An 8,757-nucleotide genomic window follows, 5' to 3' on the forward strand; every position below is an offset into this window, starting at 1 on the left:
ACATCAACTGGCTACCCTTGCTCAACTGGGTGTGTTATCTGAAAGACAACACAGTCATTGGTCACAGCCAGCATGGCTTCATGAGAGGAAAGTCCTGCTTATCCACACCATAACTGAGGAAGCTTAAACTAGTGCCCTAATAAAATTGGGCTGAAAAGGTCTCTTTGCTCTTCCTTACCCGCTACTGTGCCTGCTGCCTCTATTGGATGCTCCCAGATGGCCAGAAAGGATCCCTTCCTGCTCAAACTGCCATGTCATGCCCTCACTAATGTGCCACAATCCTGTTCACCCAGCTCAGGGTCACTCATGCTCCCTGGAGCCATTTAAAATTCCCCCAATTGCCCTCAGCACTGCTCCTTCCATGCCTGCTTGTCTGCCAAGGGCTTCCAGCTTCTCACAAAGCTGCTGCTTGGTGCTCCTTCACCAACCAAGGCCTTACTGGAGTTATGTACAGGTACATAATTTTTACGTGGAAGAATGATGGATTTTTTTGGCAATTTACACAAAGTATTGTATTTAGAAAAGAAATAAAGCCTGTGTTAGATTTAAGCAAGATACTGTAATGTAGAATAAATTTTATGAGCTTTTTCAGCAGGACAAGCTGTGCTGAACTAAAATGGGAGATGTGGAGGATGAATGCGACAAGGTAGGTGCAAATGTGAGAGCTTTCAGTTAACAGAAGAGCCACTCAAGCACAAGCACTGCTTCACATCCAGCACTCTGTGTCACATGATGAGTTTGTGGTCCTACCTCAAAGCAGCTGTGGCCATGCAGCACCTATGTACTACCTTGCTCGCCTGAGAGTGATGGGGTGATTTTTTAGCACGTACTAACTAGTTCTCTCAAGAATGAGATTGCCATCTGGATCTCAATAAGTAGTACTTCTAGGTAAACCCCTCTTACACTGCTGGGAACCAAGCCCTGAAGAAGCAAATGCCTTCTCAATTGTCTTTCTTGAGGTGGTGACACCCAGCTAATACACTTGAAAGAAGGATTTAAGTGAAGTGACAAGTGGCTGGTACTTGTCTAACCTATTACTTTTAAACACTACAGGTGTTGTATGATTGGAAAGCTTTAGAATTTACTTCCTGGAGAGCTCCCAGTGGCAATCAGTATGAAAGTAAAAACCACACAAATTGTCTCTCCTGAGAGCCCTACATGAAGGGGAAATATGTCCTGAAGTCTACGTGGTGTGAGACCACAGCAAGAAAGAGTGAACAAGGTAAATATTCATATTCTGTCTATCATTTCTTTCAGCAAGCTATTATTTCCCTTTAGCAAAAAGTTACATTCAGATGTAAAAAGCAAAAGCAGAATCTGTCCTTAAAATGCTACTGAAATTTGAATGAAGCTTCCATTCAGCCACAGCAAAAAAGGTAACCTTATGACATTAGGAATGGATTCTTTCTATGTCCCAACCAAATATAAAATAAATTTATTAGAGTGTTGTTAAAATGAGAGAACAGAGGAAAAATTATGACTATACACCAGATTAATCTCAGTTTCTAGTGGAGACATTTCTAAGTACTGTGAAATTAAGTTATGGAAGACTAAAATGTTGCTTGAATGATAAATAATACATGCTTCAAATATCCTGCATCCATGTTTCATCACAGAAACAACATGCTGTTGAGATTTCAAATTAAAATGATTATCTCATTTTTTCTCTTTACACTTCATCTTCAGTACAAATTAATTAGTTTTACCTTGCTTACCCTTTTGCTAAGAGCTTTGAATGGAGAGTTCTGTGCTTAATGTCTGGATGTAAGGTGATTGAGACTGTATTTCCAAATTTTTTAGAGTAACTGTTATGATATGTTAGCATGATATTAAAATATCATTTAACTAGACTAAACATTGCCCATTATTTAGAACCCTGTATAACTGAATTTTTTCATCTGGAATCAAGTTTTATGTTCTCAGTACCCATAACAAACCCAAATATTTTACATCCATCCATTGCATCTTCTGTAAGGGTACTCCTGAAATCTTTATAATGACGGCATTATGGTCACATCAAGTAAACTCTAAACTGTGAATGGAGGTATATGTAAAAGTAATTTGTAGTCCCTAAAATAGAGTATGTTTGCTAGAGAAAAACTTTTTTGAGAAACATGATTTTTAACATCAGGTGAAATGTTGACTTTTTTCAGCCATGTAGGTGTTCTGTAGATACAAGATGTCTTACTTTTATGCCAGTAATTGTCTATCTGGAGGCACACATTTCCTTTATGTACACAAAATGAAAGTGCTTCTTCTTTTTATCTCAGTCACCATTTATGTTCCTGGTCATATTAAAACTACAAATAGAATCAATCATGCTCCTGATGAGAGGAAATGGGGTGGTGATAATTACATCTCCACTGAATTTCTGTTGCTGTTCTAGAGAGGAGAGAAATTGAGTGACAATCTCACTTGTAACAATGCACTGAGAAAATAAATGCAGCTGACATGTTACCCACAACAAATGTACTGTGCTCGACATAATGGATGGGATTTAAACACTTTCTAGCATATTAGTTAGAACTTGTCACAATTTCTTTCCCAGATAGCTGTGTTAGGCTTATGAGACAGTCATATGGTACTTAATGGACATAAATATGTGTTGGAAAGGAGTGTCAGGCACTTACACATCTACGAATCTGTCAGTGTAAGCAGATTTCAGATTTCTCTAATCTGAAATATCTAAGTCCAGGGAGAATCACTGTTTTGGGAAGACATTCACATTTTAAGATATATGAGATGCCTGCCTTTCCCTTTAAGCAGAGTGTATTGAGGTGAAAAGTTATCATACACGTGTCTTTCACAGTCTTGCTGCTCACATACTGCCTTAAAGCAAAAGTGAATGTGAACTTAACACTGCTTTCTGGAGACAGTGAAACGTGCCTTCATACGTTCTTAGACACTTTTTAATATTCTTCACCTGATTTTAAAGATACAAAGTCTATTTAGAATACAAGTGTATGCATTTTTTTTGCCTGCTTCCCAGGGAAGATTCTGGTGATAAGTAACAAATGAGGAATTGATGATGGATTCAACAAATTTACAGATAATACAGTCATGTAACGAGTAAGTTGGAATTGCTTTATTTACATTTGACTTTAATTTTAATGAATTAAGTCCTATAGCACATAAATGTTAGTTCTGTGTAAAGAGTAAGAAGTAACACAAATTAAAAAAGCAAGCTAAGCATTTCACCACCTTGATAATCACAGGTTAATTGTAAGGAATACTCATATTACTATGGATTTCCTCCTAGGTTTCAGTTTCATGGCTGACTTTTCACCTTCTGCCTTTACTGTAGTCTTGGCCTTAGTCCAGAGGTCCTGTTTTCCTTGAAGTACTTTTTGGATCTTTATGTTTTTCCTTCTCTGTAGGGATGTTAAGAAATTTACATTTTCCTGAATGGACAGAGATGGCAGCTCACCATGTGCCAGAAAGAGACTGAGAATTTGTGATTTGATTAACTGTAGACAGAAGCTAGAAGAGGTGAGAAAGAAGGAAATGAGTGTTGCAGAATCTGAGAGAAGAAAATGTGAAAGATACGAAGAAGAAAAGAGTACTCAGGGAAGAGAAAAGTATCCTTCAGAACCATGACTCAGAAGACACCTAAGCCAGTGCTAATCTTTCCAGGTATGGCAAGTAGGAGGTAATTTAATGAACTGAAGGGTTGCAGCAGAACTTTTATCTTGTATGCACTGGTCTTAAGTGCCTATGCACTTACTGCTCTATGCAAAACAAGCTGGGCTTTTGGACCCAGGCATTAGATTTATTTAAAAGGCTTTATGCATACGATTGACTGAAAGCTGGCTGATAATATTTGGCACCTTGATTAGTCAAATCTTCTCTAATTTCTCTGTATGCCTTTATGCTGGATGCCAAAATACCCTACATATGAAGTTTCAGGTAGTTTAGAAGGAAATACTTAGTGCTCTAGGCCCTTATCTGGAATTGTGTCTTCGGTGTTTCACTCTGTTCTCACCAGTACTGTGATCATAGTACAGCTGAAAAATACGTGGCTGTTTTTGCTACACAAACAATGAACATTAACTACGGTAGATTGAAACATATAAAAGAGACACAAAATGCATTAACATTTTCTCCATGTTGAATTCTTAATGCCGGCAAAAGTAGAAAATGAGAAGCGTCAGCTCTGCCATCTGTCATCCCCCGGCTCTAGTGAGCAATTCTGACATTTTTCTGGATGCCAGTTCCTATTTCCCTATATTCCCATACAGTAAGGAAACGGTAAAGCTACACAGTCTAAGGAAAAAAAAAGCATGTTCAGTGGAAGTTGTCTTCTCCCTTGCTTCTTGTCCAGCTACTTCAAGCATGAAAGCTCTCAAGTACACCAATCTCATTTACTTTCTGAAAGTTATATTCTGCAATGATAGTCTTGGTCAGTTTCACACAATGACAAGATAGAGCACCACCAAACTCGGTTTAGATTTTTCTGATTACGATGCAAGACCGTACAAACTGGCAAAAAAGTGAAATATTTAAAAGGGCAAGAAAGTTCATTAAATGAATCTGCATTTGTTTGTTTGTTTGATTTAAAGTTACAGGAAGGAGATGAGTTTCTGCATGTAAGCGCAAACTTTTATTATTTTAGTGACTTTGGTAAAACTGTTGTCAGTTGTAAAGTCAAAATTAGCAGCTACACTTGGAAAGACATTTACGCATCTGGCTCCTGTTAAGGAAAAAGAAGATGCCTAAGTGCTCTTAATCTGTTCTTTGGGCTTTAAAAACTGAATTATCTTTGAATAGGTAGTGCCTTTTCAAATTACTTTTACTTTCATGAAGTGGATCCAGTACAAAGCAGTGGAAAAGCAAATTTTGAAAATCAATATTGCAAACTGCAAGTACATTAACTTTAAGGGTTTTCCTCTAATTTAGAGACTTTTAGGATAGTGACATTTTTTTGTCTTTAAAGGGAAAAAAATGCCAACATCTGTCAGGATTAAAACAAATTTATTTTTATTATCATTTTTCATAAAAAACATATTTAGCAATCCTTTTTTCATTTTCTTGCCTGCAGTTTTTTATAGTCACAAGGAGAGGAGGTGATACAGACTTATACATACAGACACATGCACACTGCCTATCAAACAGGCCTCCCTACTGTGTTCATTGGTATAATGCTGGTTTCTCTATTTTCCAGTTGTCTTAATGGTCTAAATGTATGTGCCATGTCAAGGAGTACTGATTCCTCTGTACTTTTGATAAATTACAGCTCCTTTCTAAACCCTGCACAACAAGTGATGCAAGTAGTTAAGAGTCTGATTTACTTCCCAGCTCCCATCCCCTTCCACCCCACAAACCAGCCTTTGGATTTTCCAGCATCATCCACATGAGAAAACGACATTCTAGAAAGTAATTGGAAAAAGTCTAGCTGAAAACAATCCAACAAAGCAGACAGTCTGCACACATAAATCTCATTAGAGGTACTCCAGGCTGTGCCATAATGGCCTGGAAATCACTAATACACAACTCTAACTCTGGTTGAGGAGAAACTAATGTAAAGATGCATTTTATTTGGTTTTAAATGCAGTTTTGTCAGTGAAAGTCAGTTGGGGCTTTCAAAGAAATAACTGTGAAGTCTTTCCAGTTGCTAGCAATTATAATTACTTACTGTTTCCTTTTCTCTTTCTGTAGCACCTTACATGACCTGAAGAACTCACAAAAGTTTTCAAAAGTCATGAATGAAGACTAACGAGTATATTACAGTTTAGAAACATGGAATTGAGACTGAAGGACTTGATGAGGATGACATTACAAATGGTAGATCTGAAAGTGAAACTCAGATCCTTAGATACCAGTTCTTGTGTTTTAATCTGTCCCAAATTGCAGTGTTATTTTCAGGAATCTACATTGTAGCACCATTCTTCTCCATGGCATGAACAGGAGATGCTACAGGCAGAAACTGATACATGGGAAATTCCACCTGAATATGCAGAAGAACTTTACTGTGCAAGTGACCACGCACTGGAACAGATTGCCTAGAGAGGTTGTGTAGGCTCCCTCACTTGAAATATTCAAGAACTGTCTGTATGCAATCCTGTACCATGTCCTCTAGAATGACCCTGTTTGAGCAAGGAGACTGAACCAAATGACCCATTGTGGTCTCTTCCAGCCTTGCCTATTCTGTGATTCTATGATTCTCACACAGGGTAGGGTTCATTACATCTAGCTTTGTCCTCATCAAAATTACATACTTAGTCTAAGCTGGTTGTCCAAGTTCAGTGAAGAGCAAACATTTCCAGATAGTGGCTCACCCTAGTCTGAGATAAATATCCATGCTGATGTGCTGACTCACTCTATGGAGTAGTTATCCTGACTGCAGTCCAGACTGCAGACTTGCAGACTGGAGTCCTGAAGGCATTTCTGTCCAAAATAAAAATTTAGTAGACAACGTTTCAGTTATGTCTAACACTCTGTACTTTCCACAGAGGCAGGTTGTTGCTCAGCATTTTGAAAGAAAGCTGCTAGATTACAAACACAGTGCAAATTTCTGCAGGAAAGAAACATCCTGGGTTATGTTTGATTAACTTTAAAAATTAATTTCATTGTTTTAAGGGTAAGAAGTGGTACAACAAAACTGAGGGCCTCCAAATGAGAACTAACGTAGATTCCCAAAGATGTAGTGGAAGTAATTGCTATAGTAAGGAAACCGTCATGTCTAGTTTTCATAAATCTGTCTGTGGGTGACATCCCAGTTAGAAATGTCTTTCAGCTCTCTGCAGCGTGGTTGGCTGCAGTCAGTATGATATGTAAAGCCAGTAGTATCCTAGGCATCACAGTGAAACAATGTGAAATTTTTCAGAAGGTTAGTACATAGCAGAAAAACATCTAAGTGAGATTTTTGTCTGTAGAGGCTTTCTGATTATTACAAATTTTTTGGAAGGTTTATGAGGACATGTATTAACCCACAGTATGTCAGCCTTCACATCAATGACCCTTTGATTTGTTCTTTTTATCCCTTTACCTTTTGAAATGGTGTATTCCCCATATACTACAATGACCTCTCAAATTCATGTTTACAAATTCATGTAAGGTTATTATTTAAACTTAAGGGTTTTCAAATTTACTTAAAATTTAGTCTAGAAGACTTAGAATCAAAAAAATTAATCTTAAGGAAAAAGTTATCAAGAGGGAGGTCATTATCATTCTTTCTATCTTGCTTTGCAGCTTTCCACTTAAACTTTGTCCTGCTGGACCCATGATCCATATAGAAATGTACAGTAATCTAATTTCTTTTGAAACCAATGACATGAGGTGTTTTAATATCTTTTAAGATCCTGTCCTCTAACACTATGCAATACTTATTGGCTGTTGTTTGCTGAAGGCAAACCAACCTTTTCCCCTGTAATTTTCTGTGCCTTGGTGTGCTGTAATACAACTGCTTTCACAGTTTGCCATGCAAAACTTCCAAGGTAGCGACCCCTTCATTCCTTATTGAAGCTCAGCAACAAGACATTTCATTACTGACTGAGATGACACATTCTTTCTAGTAAAAACTTCTGTAGCTTCCTATGCAGACAGAAGTAGTAGTACCTGATATTGGATGTTGTTGAAACAGATCTGTAAAGCAGAAGAGTATCCAAGAAGGGGAGAATGAATAATGGTGCTACAAATCTAGGGAATCTGCACTGTTAGTTAAAATACCAGACTGCTGGCAGTTAGCCTGCATATTATATCCAGCTGGTTGGCAGCCACAGGCATCATCTAATTTCATAAAAATCTGAAAATTTGGAAGTTTTCTGTTAAGTCATTAAATCATCTTGTTTCTGAACAAAATAGATACCCTCCAGGTCTCCTGGCATGAAATTATATTAGCTTAGGTTTTCCTTATTTAATTGCAACTTTCACCTTGCTTTTGTTATTCATGCATGATTTAATTTTAGTTACTACCAAACCATGCCACTTCAAACCGATAAGGCAAAACCATGTGTTTTGCTATGGAAACAGATATCAGCTTCAATTTTCCAGACTGTAGTGGATATTCAAGACAGGAGGACAGTGTAATTGATGATGAGACTATTTTGTGCTGGTCAGAGTAAGCCAAGACAAAAGATATCTTTGTTTAAAAATTATTTCAGTTGTCATGAGTGTCACTGCCTGTCTTCCACAGAGCCCTTCAAGATGATTAAAGCTATAACAGCCTGAGCCCTGATTTGCCTTCCTCATTCCCTTCATCTGCAAGGGTTGGACTTGATGATCTCAGAGGTCTTTTCCAACTTGGCTGATTCTATGATTCTATGATTCTGTTTCTTCCCCTCCTTTTGTTCGTCATCAACTGCTTGGAAGTTTCTCTGAATGTGAGGGGCTGGCTCCAGCCATGTGAAGTGTGGTTATAATAAAGTTCCTCTGTATCTAATTCACCTGATACAGTTCATGCTGGTGTTTGGAAGTCGAAGTGAGCACTGCAGCTTTGAAGTCTGTTTTGGGAGGCCTGTGTTTTAGCAATATATCCTTATCCTGTTTATCCCAGCATATTATTTTTCTCTCTAGGGTTATTTCAAACTGGTGTACAAATATATGTGACTCCAGTATTTGGCAATATATTGTTTTAGCACTATCACTTAGACACTAAAGTTGTGACTTGTGACTATTGTCCTCTTAAGCATGGCCAGTTCATAACAGGAAAGCTATTATCTGATACACAGGGTGTACTACTTAGTGTTATACATTTTATGATTAGTATGGCCAGTCTTTGCGAGCGAAGACTGGCCATACTAATCATAAAATGTATAACAC

General features: G+C 37.7%; 1 long non-coding RNA gene across 1 annotated transcript; it reads left to right on the forward strand.

Moving 5' to 3' along the window:
* The first annotated feature begins 632 nt into the window (after nucleotides 1-632).
* On the forward strand, nucleotides 633-5,811 carry LOC108504421. Its single transcript, XR_001877102.1, has 4 exons — nucleotides 633-646; nucleotides 1,054-1,222; nucleotides 3,378-3,633; nucleotides 5,656-5,811. It is a non-coding gene; the product is annotated as an uncharacterized LOC108504421 (long non-coding RNA).
* The last annotated feature ends 2,946 nt before the right edge of the window (nucleotides 5,812-8,757 follow it).

Source organism: Lepidothrix coronata, unplaced genomic scaffold (genome assembly GCF_001604755.1).
Source record: "Lepidothrix coronata isolate B3197 unplaced genomic scaffold, Lepidothrix_coronata-1.0 Scaffold164, whole genome shotgun sequence".
Classification (NCBI taxonomy): domain Eukaryota; kingdom Metazoa; phylum Chordata; class Aves; order Passeriformes; family Pipridae; genus Lepidothrix; species Lepidothrix coronata.